Source organism: Bufo gargarizans, chromosome 5 (genome assembly GCF_014858855.1).
Source record: "Bufo gargarizans isolate SCDJY-AF-19 chromosome 5, ASM1485885v1, whole genome shotgun sequence".
Classification (NCBI taxonomy): domain Eukaryota; kingdom Metazoa; phylum Chordata; class Amphibia; order Anura; family Bufonidae; genus Bufo; species Bufo gargarizans.
Window position 1 is genome coordinate 252,414,929 of NC_058084.1, and position 15,005 is coordinate 252,429,933.

Here is a 15,005-nt window from a genome sequence, read left to right on the forward strand (position 1 = left end):
CCAAAAAAGTAACCCTCTGGGCACCTTACTGGCTCATTTGCTCACCTAATAAACTATATTTTCAAAAGATAAAAAACAAAGGCACATCTAGAAATAAGGTACTATTAGGCCATGTCTTTACTTAAATATAGATTATCCTGGTGACAGATTTTCTTTAACTTATATTGATAATTATTTACTGTAGATTTAAGTTGAGTCACTTAGTAGAAAAATTAGTGGTGACACATCTTCTAAATAGTAGAAACCACCCATAAATGACCCCATTTTAGAAACTATACACCTCAAGTTATTCAAAACTTATTTTACAAGCATTGCTAACCCTTTAGGTGTTTCACAAGAATAAACCACTTCCCGACCGCCTATTGACTATAAACGTCCCTGGTCAGTTTATCTTTGAATGGACATTCTGGAATGTCCAAACAGAGATCGCAGCTGTGCGCTAATCGTGCAGCTGCCGAGCGGCGGGCTAGCTGTCAGTGACAGCACGGCACCCCACTGAGAAGGCAGGGGCCGTTCCTTGGTGCCCTACCTTATAGATTGCTATATACACAGATCTCAACAAGTGTTGTATATACAGATCAGGAAGCGCTATGCCGCTTCCTGTCCCGACCCAGTGGTCATGTGACCCCCGGGCCCGGGAGAGTGCAGGATCTGTCGGGTCTTCCACAGACCTCGATCAGCCCTGCACTGAGGCTGTACAGTGCTGTATTATACTGTACAGCCTCTCTGGGGGGTGCATGTCAGCCCCAGCTATAGGAGAAATCAATAGTTAAAAAAATAAATAAAAAAATGATATGTCCCACAGATGTCTTGCATGACTTTATGGGGGACACAAAGTGTAAAAAAAAAGAAAAAAAAAGTGTGTTTTGAAAAAAAATAAAACATTTCACATGAAAAAACATTAAATAGAAGAAAATAAAAATTAATACATATTAATAAATACATATAAAGACAAATTTAGTATCACCGCATCCGCAACGACCGGCTCTATAATAATATCTTCCCTTATGTCCTAACCAGCAGCACAAGTGGGGAGATCTCCCCTGTGAAACTAGTAGGACAGGTGGAATTTTTGTTGACAATAAATTTCCTACCAAGTAATAATTAAATAATTAGTGAAAACCCACCCCTATAAAGGGCAGACTGCCCATCCATTCAGTGCTTTTTTTCTCTGTCCATGTGGACAGTAGGTTGGGTCAGGCTACGGCCTGTCACTTTAAAAATACTTTTACTTTGACCAATTTTTTCCTACCGCTTGTCTGATGGTCCTAGCTTGTGGACATTAAGTTGCTCCGGTCCCCTCTGCTCGTGGCGTTAATTTGCAATCCGCCGCACGCTGCACCGGCGGTAGCGGCTGTCCAGGCTACAAGGGCGGAGCCTATTGGCACTCAGTCGCCTACAGGGCTTGGATTGCCGGCGTCTCGCCGGCTCCTGCTGCATGCTGCATGGCCAACAGGAAGTGTGTCATTGACGGCTTCCGGGTTTGGCCAGCGTTGTTAAAACTAAAACGCAGGTGTAGTTTAGTTATTTGAGCCCACGGGCTGCATATTTAATGACATATAGTAGGTATATATGTTTTAAAAACTTGTATTTCTAGGGGAAAGTTAAGTGAGGCGGTGCTATCCAGAGGGGGCCGATCTAAGGTTAGGGGTGGAGCTATCCACCTATATAAGCCCACAACAAGAGGAGTACTTCCTCTTTCTGAGAAGCGAGCTAAGGCTACAGTTCTGTGCCTGCTAAACTACTACTGAGAGCTAAAGCTACACCTGCGGCTTTTACTACTACTTCTAATCTGAACATTTCTTTTCAGATGGCATCTCCTAACGGTGATCAGCGCGGTAAATCCACACATAAGCAGAGACATTTAGTCTGTGCTTCCTGCGAGATTCCAATGCCGGACTCCTACGAGTACAATCCATCATGTCGTCCATCATGTCGTCCACCTCTGTCGCAACCTACTGCAAGCGACATGTTTGGATGGATGAAAGACTTCATGGGAAAATCTATTTCCAAAATTAAAAGCGCCCTCGCCTCAAGGAGTCCAAGAGAATCATCTCTGGGTCCGATGCCTATGCTGGAAGAAATCTCTGTGGATGACCATTCCTCCTCTTCCTCCTCTTCCTCTAGCGACGAAGATTCGCTGTTCCTGTTTCCAGCCGAGAAGACTCAAAGACTTTTATGCTCCATCCGGTCAAGGGACCGTGATGTTGAGCAAGGGGAAGCTCCGCCATCCACTTCTAGGGGGTTAAGAACCTTCAAAGTAGATAAAAACCTTAAGCTTTTTATGCTTACAGAGTGGAAACACCCGGAGAATGGTCCAGTCCTCAATAAGAGCCTCTGCGTCAGTAGCCATCACCTCATCTGAGACTGCGGACTTTGTACGTTCCCGCATTTTAAGAATTCAGGCGGACCTAGAGGCCGGAGTGGCCAGAACGGACATTCTGGACCAATTTAAGACCCTCCTATTGGGAGCGGATTTTCTATGTGACGCCTCTGCGCAACATTTGAAGCTGGCTGCAAAGAGTATGTCTCTTCTGTCAGCCGTAGGCCCCTTTGGTTGCGACCATAGGTCGCCGATAACACCTCCAAGTTCAACTTATGTGGCCTACTCTATGAGCCAGGAAGGCTTTTTGGTTCTGAGCTGGATAAGCTCATGGAAAGCTTGGCAGATAAGAAAGGGAAAAATCTCCCTCAACAGTCCTTTCAGAGTCGCAGTAGGTCCAGATACACAAGACCTCAGGGCCCCTCGAGATCCCAGAAGCATCAGGCGTCCTCCAGATGCGGACGTGGTCGTGGTAGAGGCAGTGAACGTAGGGCGGACCTATGACTATCCCGCTTACCTTCTCCCTTCCCCTCCAGACCCTCCGTGCAATTCTCCGGTCGGAGGTTGTTTAAGTTTTTTCCAGCAAACCTGGTTGCAAGAGATCCCAGACCAGTGGGTCCTAAATATAATTATGTTCGGTTACACAATAGATTTTGTGTCTCCCCCTCAGGAGAAATTTGTGTTAACCCGACCATTACCCCAAATCAAACAAAAGATTCTGGAATATGCAGTCCTCCTTTATATCCACAAAAAAGCCATAGAGGAGGTTCCCTCCCACTAACAAGGGCGAGGGGTGTATTCCCCCATATTTCTAGTCCCAAAGCCTTCTGGAGACTGGCGCATGATAATAGATCTGCGCTACCTAAATCGTTTCATAATCAACATTCTAGATCCTAGAGACCTCATGGTCACCATAGACCTAAAGGACGCTTATCTTCATGTCCCTATTCATCCAACTCACCAAAAGTTCCTAAGAGTTGCGGTCTCCATAAAAAGTGTGGTAAAGCATTACCAGTTTGCTGTTCTACCCTTTGGCATCTCTTCCGCACCCCACACCTTAACCAAGGTTGTGGCTCCAGTTGTTGCCAAACTCAGGCTTCAAGGACTAGAAATTGTGCCATATCTAGACGATTGGCTCTTAAAAGCTGTGTCTATAGACATTCTTCAGTCTCATCTTCATCTGGCTCTTCAGACTCTCCAGCAGTTGGGCTGGCTGATAAATTGGGAAAAATCCCAAATCATACCTTCCACTTCCAGGGTGTTCCTGGGGTTTATAGTGGATTCTCAAAGGATGACTCTCTTTCTCTCCCCGGAAAGGAAAGATCGAGTCACAAGAGCCACTGAGTTCCTCATGGCACCTCGTCGAGTATCCGTCAGAACACTTATGAAGATGTTGGGCCACATGTCAGCATGTGCAGATGCAGTTCCTTGGGCCCTTTGGCACCTCCGTCCACTTCAAGAAGAAGTGTTAGCTGTTTGGAACCACAACCCAAAGGGGTTGGACAAGACTCACTCCCTGTCTGTCAAAGTCCGCTCCTCACTATCAGATGGGAGGTCCTTGATTTAACCTCATTGGATCACGTTGACCACAGATGCCTCCCTTATAGGTTGGGGAGCCCATCTGGAAGACAGTCCAGTACAAGGTATCTGGACTCCACAGGAGAGGCTTCTCTCGTCCAATATGAGAGAACTAAGAGCTGTACGTCTAGCTCTTTATCACTTTTTTCCTCTCATCCGCGGGAAGGCGGTGAGAGTCCGTTCGGACAGCACCACTGTGGTCGCTTACATCAACAGACAGGGGGGTACGAGATCTCAACCTGTTCTCCACGAAGTTGGTCTAATTTTGTCTTGGGCAGAGCTCAGTTTATCCCACCTATCCGCGGTTCACATCAGGGGAGATCTCAACATAGCTGCAGATCGACTCAGTTGGGGGTCTACCAGTTCCAGGCGAATGGTCACTGAACAGAGACATCTTCTCCCAGATCACTCTACGTTGGGGTACTCCAGAGATCGACTTGATGGTGACCCGGTTGAACACGAAGGTGGACAAGTTCTGCTCCCTCTACAAGGAGGACAATCTGTTTGCCGCCCTCTCATAAAAAAAAAAAAAAACAACCTATAGGTTTATACCTGGGAAAGCCCCTCCCAATTTGTTGGGTTACTTGCTAGGTCCCCACTTGTGCTGCTGGTTAGGACGTAAGGGAAGCATTCATTTTTAACGTAAATTTGTTTTCCCTTAGTCCTAACAGCAGCACACTAATTTCCCACCCTTGTTTGTTTCTACTTGTTATAAAAGCACTGAATGGATGGGCAGTCTGCCCTTTATAGGGGTGGGTTTTCACTAATTATTTAATTATTACTTGGTAGGAAATTTATTGTCAACAAAAATTCCACCTGTCCTACTAGTTTCACAGGGGAGAACTCCCTACTTGTGCTGCTGTTAGGACTAAGGGAAAACTAATTTACATTAAAAATTAACACATATAATCTACCCCATCCAGTTGAATGCCATTACAAAAAAAATGTATAAATATATATTGCGCCAAAACAGATTTTTTATAGAGCTCACCTCCCAAAAAAACATAATGTTAATCAATCAAAAAGTCATATTTACCCCAAATTAGTAGCAATACAAACATCACCTCATCCCGCAAAAAAATAGCCCCCCTATAGTCTTAAAGCCAGAAAAAAAAAAATATGGCTTAATGAAATATGCAATACAAAAACAATATTTGTTTTTCTAACAATGCTCTTAAATAAATAAAAAATAGACATATTTGCTATTGCCGTGTACCGAACAGTTGGCTCTACAAAAATATTACATGATCTACCTAATCAAGTGAATAATTATGCCAAAACTCACAAAAAAACTCACAAAAACATATTATCAAATCAAAAAGTCGTAGGTACCCCAAAATGATAGCAATAAAAACATCATCTTGTCCCACAAAAAACAAGCCCTCACACAAGTCTATAGCCATCAAAATGAAAAAATAAAATAAAATATATGGCTCTAAGAAAATGGAAACACAAAAACATGATTTAAAAAAAATATAATTGTTTTTATTGTGTAAAACGTAAAAAAATAAGACTAGACATATTTGGCATTGTTAAGTCCATAATGACCAAATCTATCAAGCAAATGGTGTTAAAACATAGAAAAATGACAACAGCTTTTTTTGTGACTTCACCTCCCAAAACTGATATAAAAAACAACCAGAGTGTTAAATGTACTGCAAAATGGTGTCAACAAAAACTAAAGCTTGTCTCGCACAAATTAAGCCCTCATGCAGATCATTCAACAAAAATAAAAAAAGTTATTGCTCTCAAAAACCGTGACAGAAAATTCAATTTCAGAAAATCCATATGCCGCTCCCTCCCTTCTGAGCCCTGGCATATCCCCAAATAATAGTTTACGACCACAAATCTGTATAAAGTACAATGTATCATGAGAAAACAACCTCTGAATGGCTTGGATAAGTGAAACCGTCCAAAAGTATTACCACATAAAGAGACACATGTCATATTTGCAAAATCTGGCCTAGTCTGGAAGTGGTTAAAAAAAAAAAAATGAAATTTCTTTCTTTTTTTAATTTAAATTAGTCTTTATTTCAATTTCATAGAAAAACCATCCAAAAAACACATTAATCTAATAGTAAAAAAACCCCATCAATATTGACAATTCATAATTCCAGTTTATCTTTACAGGGAGTGCAGAATTATTAGGCAAGTTGTATTTTTGAGGATTAATTTTATTATTGAACAACAACCATGTTCTCAATGAACCCAAAAAACTCATTAATATCAAAGCTGAATATTTTTGGAAGTAGTTTTTAGTTTGTTTTTAGTTTTAGCTATTTTAGGGGGATATCTGTGTGTGCAGGTGACTATTACTGTACATAATTATTAGGCAACTTAACAAAAAACTAATATATACCCATTTCAATTATTTATTTTTACCAGTGAAACCAATATAACAACTCAACATTCACAAATATACATTTCTGACATTCAAAAACAAAACAAAAACAAATCAGTGACCAATATAGCCACCTTTCTTTGCAAGGACACTCAAAAGCCTGCCATCCATGGATTCTGTCAGTGTTTTGATCTGTTCACCATCAACATTGCGTGCAGCAGCAACCACAGCCTCCCAGACACTGTTCAGAGAGGTGTACTGTTTTCCCTCCTTGTAAATCTCACATTTGATGATGGACCACAGGTTCTCAATGGGGTTCAGATCAGGTGAACAAGGAGGCCATGTCATTAGATTTTCTTCTTTTATACCCTTTCTTGCCAGCCACGTTGTGGAGTACTTGGACGCGTGTGATGGAGCATTGTCCTGCATGAAAATCATGTTTTTCTTACCTTGCAGACTTCTTCCTGTACCACTGCTTGAAGAAGGTGTCTTCCAGAAACTGGCAGTAGGACTGGGAGTTGAGCTTGACTCCATCCTCAACCCAAAAAGGCCCCTTTGATGATACCAGCCCAAACCAGTACTCCACCTCCACCTTGCTGGCGTCCGAGTCGGACTGGAGCTCTCTGCCCTTTACCAATCCAGCCATCTGGCCCATCAAGACTCACTCTCATTTCATCAGTCCATAAAACCTTAGAAAAATCAGTCTTGAGATATTTCTTGGCCCAGTCTTGACGTTTCAGCTTGTGTGTCTTGTTCAGTGGTGGTCGTCTTTCAGCCTTTCTTACCTTGGCCATGTCTCTGAGTATTGCACACCTTGTGCTTTTGGGCACTCCAGTGATGTTGCAGCTCTGAAATATGGCCAAACTGGTGGCAAGTGGCATCTTGGCAGCTGCACGCTTGACTTTTCTCAGTTCATGGGCAGTTATTTTGTGCCTTGGTTTTTCCACACGCTTCTTGCGACCCTGTTGACTATTTTGAATGAAACGCTTGATTGTTCGATGATCACGCTTCAGAAGCTTTGCAATTTTAAGAGTGCTGCATCCCTCTGCAAGATATCTCACAATTTTTTACTTTTCTGAGCTTGTCAAGTCCTTCTTTTGACCCATTTTGCCAAAGGAAAGGAAGTTGCCTAATAATTATGCACACCTGATATAGGGTGTTGATGTCATTAGACCACACCCCTTCTCATTACAGAGATGCACATCACCTAATATGCTTAATTGGTAGTAGGCTTTCGAGCCTATACAGCTTGGAGTAAGACAACATGCATAAAGAGGATGATGTGGTCAAAATACTCATTTGCCTAATAATTCTGCACGTAGTGTATTTATACCCTCCCACTACCCATAGGAAAAGGAGGGGGGGACGTGAAAAAAAAAAAAAAAAACACATCCAGCCCTAGAGTAACCAATTTTTCCATACTTCGTCAAGATTTTGTGATTTTTTTAGTATAACTCTCCATCGCACGTTCTTCTATAATTAAGTTATCTATTGCTTTTCTCCACTGTCCCACTGTCGGTGAATCTGCCATTATCCATTTCCTAAGTATAAGAAGTCTGGCTTGGAATAAGACTTTATTCAGAGCCAATCGTATTTTTTTTATCTAACTTCAAATGTTCTGTTGCCCCTAAAATACAGATTACTGGGTCATTGGGCAGCTGAACCTTCAGAAGCAAAAATACGGTTTCTGCTATTTCTGTCCAATATCTAAAAAGTTTGGGACATCTCCAAAAACAATGTATTAAATCGGCTTTCTCCTCCCAACATTTTGGACACTTATCTGACTCCCTCACACCCATTCTTTTCAACATCCATGGAGATCGATGTAATCTATGCAGTATGAAAAATTGTGAGATCTTGTGTGAACCCCTGTCCGAGACCCTCGCATAGTTTCTAAGGGCATCTCTCCATTTCTCTTCCGTGAAAGACTCCAATTCCTTCTCCCATTTTTTTTACGGCAGGCATTATAATCCTTTTTTTTTCTTTCCCTCCATCAGAATCCCATATCTCCTTGCGGTTATTCCTCCTCCTTCCCCTCCCTTAATGAATGTATCCAGCGTATCCGATTTTTCACTTCTATACCCATCATCTTGCTCCACTGTCCGCAGCGCATTCCTAAGCTGAAAATATTTATACATATCTCTATGGGGAATCCCGAATTCCGTTACCATTGTATTAAAGTCCTTCAGATTATCTTCCTCAAAGATCTGTATTTCATTCCTTTTTTTTCCCAGTCTATATAAATCCTGATCGTTTCTAGTTCCTTTAAATTAAGATTTTTCCAAATCGGTGTATAATGCAAAAACCCTTTGATCTCTAATATTTTTTTAATTCCCCCCCCCATACGTATTCTACTAAGTTTAGTATTCTGTTACCAATATTTTTTTTCCCCAAAAAACCTGATTCCAACACCTCTAAGTGATTCCACTCCTCTTTCCACCCCCATCTATTTATTTCTTGATTACCCACCAAACTTTCTAAACTACCCTTTATGTTCCCATATTGTGTTATTAGATAGTAGAAAAACAAATTAGGAACCGCTAATCCTCCCTCCAGCACTGGAAGCTGAAGGACTCTTTATCCGAGGGACAGCTCCCTTCCAAATAAATTCCCCCATTAGGCTATCAAATAGCTTAAAAATATTCTGTGATATTCTCACTGGAGAATTTTGCAAGACAAAGTATTTTTGGGAGAAAGACCATTTTTATTAGATTTACCCGACCTTGTATTGACATTGGTAGTCTTTTCCATATGTGTATTTTAGTTCTTAATTCTTTAATTAAGGGGAGGACATTTAGTTTTTCGTATTCTTCTATATTTCCAGAAATTTGTATACCAAGATATTTAAAATTCTCGTATTTTTCAGGGACATATTTTTCGGGCTTCATCCAATGTTGTTTTTAACTCAGGTACTAAAACCTGGGAGAAGGTTTTATATATTTCAAAAGGGAGCCCATCACCCCCTGGTGCTTTTTTGGCTTTTACCTTCCCCAGCACTAAATTTATTTCTGCCACCGATATTTATTTTTCTAAATATTATTTTTGGGCCTGGGATATCTTACTGAAAGGAATCTTGTCTAGGTATAAATCTAACTCTTGTTTTGAATATTGTGCCCTAGACTTATAAAGCTCTAGGAAATACTCCAGGAACACTTTTTTAATACCTTCCGGTGTACTGACTAATTTACCCGTTTTATCCTTAATTGCACCGATCCATGATTTCCCTTTTTGATTTCTCACTATATTTGCTAAAATTTTACCAACCTTTTCGCCCTCCGAAGCTAACCTGATCCCTTGAAAAAGCAATTCTTTCCTAGTTTTTTCTATTGTTTTCTACTGAAATACGTCACTAAGGGTTTTACCACAAATATTACTGCAGCATGGAATGCTGAATATATACTAACCTAAAGAATTATTAGGAACACCATACTAATATGGTGTTAGACCCTCTTTTGCCTTCCGAACTTCCTTAATTCTACGTGGCATTGATTCAACAAGGTGCTGATAGCATTCTTTAGAAATGTTGGCTCATATTGATAGTATAGCATCTTGCAGTTGATGGAGATTTGAGGGATGCACATCCAGGGCACAAAGCTCCCATTCCACCACATCCCAAAGATGCTCTATTGGGTTGAGATCTGGTGACTGTGGGGGCCATTTTAGTACAGTGAACTCATTTTCATGTTCAAGAAACCAATTTGAAATGATTCAAGCTTTGTGACATGGTGCATTATCCATCAGAGGATGGGTACATGGTGGTCATGAAGGGATGGACATAGTGAGAAACAATGCTCAGGTATCCCGTGGCATTTAAACGATGGCCAATTGGCACTAAGGGGCCTAAAGTGTGCCCAGAAAACATCCTCCAGACCATTACACCACCACCAGCCTGCACAGTGGTAACAAGGCATGATGGATACATGTTCTCATTCCACACCAAATTCAGAGTCTACCATTTGAATGTCTCAACAGAAATCCAGACTCATCAGACCAGGCAACATTTTTCCAGTCTTCAACAGTCCAATATGGGTGAGCTTGTGCAAATTGCAGCCTCTTTTTCCTATTTGTAGTGGAGATAAATGGTACCCGGTGGGGTCTTCTGCTGTTGTAGGCCACCTTTCTGACATTCAGTTTGGAGTTCAGGAGATTGTCTTGACCAAGACCACAACCCTACATGCATTGAAGCAACTGCCATGTGATTGGTTGACTAGATAATCACATTAATGAGAAATAGAACAGGTGTTCCTAATAATTCTTTAGGTGAGTGTATTTATATTGCTAAATATGAGTGTGTATATATATATATATATATATATATTCTTTTTTTATATATATTTTTTTCAGTTATTGTCTTAGGTAGGGGCTAATTTTTTGTGCAATGAGGTAACGGTTTGATTGGTATCATTTTTGGGGGCATATGCTTGGTGTTGCACTTTTTGTGATGGAAGGTAATAAAAATGGCTTTTTTTGGCACAGTAGAAGGGGTTAAGCCGCCGACATTAGCTTTTACAGCCCATCGCTCCAGTGCCCGTCTGATCACCATGATGTAATAGTATGTCAAATTGCATCAAGACACCTGCAACAATGATGACATTATGTGTCAGGAAGGGGTTAATTAGATGGCAATGTTTACAATTTTTTTTAAATAAGTTTAGATCATATTTCTTTATTTTGTGATTGAGTTGGTCTGTCAAATTATTTGTTAAAAAGTGTGACTCTGTCAAAAACCCTAACTTTGCGATTTTTGTAAGCAATGAACTGGATATTCTATCAAATGCTGTATATGGGGTGTAAATTTAATATTATATTGGTTTTGAATAAATTGGACAATGAAGGTTTTTAGCTGAGTTTTATTTCAACTACAAATAAACAAAATATTGAGATTATATATATATATATATATATATATATATATATATATATATATATATATGTATGTATATGCCATAGTACCAGATTCACGCCCAGAGTTGGAGCTATGGTGAAATGTTTCTGATAGACCATAAAAAGCTTAGCATAACTGGGCTCGAATCTTGAACCCTTTGTGGTTCTGGTCATCTGGAGGAAATAAAATAATTCTGAGTTAAAATATATTTTATGTAACAAAAAAAAATGTATTTGTCTAACATTCAGGTTGCTATCTTGTTCCAAATATAACTGAGATCCCTTAAGGCCTAACTGATGTACTATACATATGTAAAGTGAACTCACATCTAAGGTAACAAGATACCAATATTCTTGTCATATAAAGAGTTCTACTGTTTGTTAGAGATGTCGCAAACATAAAATTTTCCGTTCGTGAACGGCGAATGCGAATTTCCACGAATGTTTGCGAACGGGCGAACCGGGCGAACCACCATAGACTTCAATAGGCAGGCAAATTTTAAAACCCACAGGGACTTTTTCTGGCCACAATAGTGATGGAAAAGTTGTTTCAAGAGGACTAACTCCCATGGAAAATCATGTAGTCTGGTATTATTCCATAAAGGGCACAAATCGCCTAACATTCCTAAATTGTTTGGAATAACGTGCTTTAACCCCTTAAGGACACAGGGCGTACAGGTACGCCCTTGTGCCCTGGTACTTAAGGACACAGGGCGTACATGTACGCCCTGTGCATTTTCGATCACTGCCGTGCGGCTGGCAGTGATCGGAACCCGGTGCCTGCTCAAATCATTGAGCAGGCACCTAGGCTAAATGCGCGGGGGGGTCCCGTGACCCCCCCATGTCGGCGATCGCGGCAAACCGCAGGTCAATTCAGACCTGCGGTTTGCTGCGATATCTGCAGTTTATGATCCCCGCGGTCCCTGACCGCGGGGATCAGAAACTTTAGGATTCAAAACTTTGTCCAGTATTCCTCCCCCTGCACCCCTGAGTTATTTGGGCACGGTGGGAGGTGCAGGGGGAGGGTTGCGGGCGGTGCGGGCGGTGCGGGAGGCGGGCGGTGCGGTAGGCGGGATCGCGATCCCCCGCCCGCCTCCCATTGCGTAATCGTTGGCGTCTAGTGGGTATACCAGGGTGCCAGCACATTGCTGGCACCCTGGTATAAACGGCTGACATCGGTGATGCGATGTCAGCCGTTTAACCCTTTCCATACAGCGGTCCGTACGGACCGCTGTATGGAAAAGGTTAACAGTAAGAGGGAGCTCCCTCCCTCTCCCATCGGGGGGCTGCTGTGCCTTTGCAGTCCCCCGAATGGAGAGGGAGAGAGCTCCCAGGCAGCCCCCCCAAGCCCCGTCCTTACCCTTCCCCGTCTGCGCAGTTCTGACCATAACTGAGCAGACGGGGAAGGTTCCCATGACAACAGGACGCCTTCTCAGGCGTCCTGCTGTCCATGGTTCTGAACAGATCTGTGCTGAAAGGCATAGATCTGTTCAGACAAAGTGTAAAATACAGTATAGTACTATATATTGTACTGTACTGTATTATGTAGACATCAGACCCACTGGATCTTCAAGAACCAAGTGGGTCTGGGTCAAAAAAAAAGTGAAAAAAGTGAAAAATAAAGTAAAAATCAAAAAACACATTTATCACTGATTAAAAATGAAAGAAATAAAATTCCCTACACATGTTTGGTATCGCCGCGTCCGTAACGACCTGATCTATAAAACGGTAATGTTACTTTACCCGAACGGTGAACGCCATAAAAATAAAAAATTAAAAACTATGATGAAATTGGAATTTTGCCCACCTTACTTCCCAAAAAAGGTAATAAAAGTGATCAAAAAAGTCGCATCTATGCCAAAATTGTAACAATCAAACCATTATCTCATCCCGCAAAAATCATACCCTACCCAAGATAATCGCCCAAAAACTGAAAAAGTTATGGCTCTTACACTATGGAAACACTAAAACATGATTTCTTTTGTTTCAAAAATGAAATCATTGTGTAAAACTTACATAAATAAAAAAAAAGTATACATATTAGGTATCGCCGCGTCCGTATTCACCGGCTCTATAAAAATATCACATGACCTAACCCCTCAGATGACCACCGTAAAAAAATAAAAATAAAAACGGTGTAAAAAAAGCCATTTTTTGTCATCTTCCGTCACAAAAAGTGTAATAGCAAGCAATCAAAAAGTCATGTGCACCCCAAAATAGTGCCAATCAAACCGTCATCTCATCCCACAAAAAATGAGACCCTACTTAAGATAATCGCCCAAAAATTTTAAAAACTATGGCTCTTAGACTATGGAGACACTAAAACTTTTTTTTGTTTTAAAAATGAAATTATTGTGTAAAACGTACATAAATAAAAAAAATTGTATACATATTGGGTATCACCGCGTCCGTGACAACCTGCTCTATAAAATTACCACATGATCTAACCTGTCAGATGAATGGTGTAAATAACAAAAAAAAAAAAAAACGGTGCCAAAAAAGCTATTTCTTGTTACCTTGCCGCACAAAGTGTAATATAGAGCAACCAAAAATCATATGTACCCTAAACTTGTACCAACAAAACTGCCACCCTATCCCGTAGTTTCTAAAATGGGGTCACTTTTTTGGAGTTTCTACTCTAGGGGTGCATCAGGGGGGCTTCAAATGGGACATGGTGTCAAAAAAACCAGTCCAGCAAAATCTGCCTTCCAAAAACCGTATGGCATTCCTTTCCTTCTGCGCCCTGCCGTGTGCCCGTACAGCAGTTTACGACCACATATGGGGTGTTTCTGTAAACTACAGAATCAGGGCCATAAATAATGAGTTTTGTTTGGCTGTTAACCCTTGCTTTGTAACTGGAAAAAAAATATTAAAATGGAAAATCTGCCAAAAAAGTGAAATTTTGAAATTGTATCTCTATTTTCTATTAAATCTTGTGCAACACCTAAAGGGTTAACAAAGTTTGTAAAATCAGTTTTGAATACCTTGAGGGGTGTAGTTTCTTAGATGGGGTCACTTTTATGGAGTTTCTACTCTAGGGGTGCATCAGGGGGGCTTCAAATGGGACATGGTGTCAAAAAAACCAGTCCAGCAAAATCTGCCTTCCAAAAACCGTATGGCATTCCTTTCCTTCTGCGCCCTGCCGTGTGCCCGTACAGCAGTTTACAACCACATATGAGGTGTTTCTGTAAACTACAGAATCAGGGCCAGAAATAATGAGTTTTGTTTGGCTGTTAACCCTTGCTTTGTAACTGGAAAAAAAATATTAAAATGGAAAATCTGCCAAAAAAGTGAAATTTTGAAATTGTATCTCTATTTTCTATTAAATCTTGTGCAACACCTAAAGGGTTAACAAAGTTTGTAAAATCAGTTTTGAATACCTTGAGGGGTGTAGTTTCTTAGATGGGGTCACTTTTATGGAGTTTCTACTCTAGGGGTGCATCAGGGGGGCTTCAAATGGGACATGGTGTCAAAAAAACCAGTCCAGCAAAATCTGCCTTCCAAAAACCGTATGGCATTCCTTTCCTTCTGCGCCCTGCCGTGTGCCCGTACAGCAGTTTACAACCACATATGAGGTGTTTCTGTAAACTACAGAATCAGGGCCAGAAATAATGAGTTTTGTTTGGCTGTTAACCCTTGCTTTGTAACTGGAAAAAAAATATTAAAATGGAAAATCTGCCAAAAAAGCGAAATTTTGAAATTGTATCTCTATTTTCTATTAAATCTTGTGCAACACCTAAAGGGTTAACAAAGTTTGTAAAATCAGTTTTGAATACCTTGAGGGGTGTAGTTTCTTAGATGGGGTCACTTTTATGGAGTTTCTACTCTAGGGGTGCATCAGGGGGCTTCAAATGGGACATGGTGTCAAAGAAACTGTCC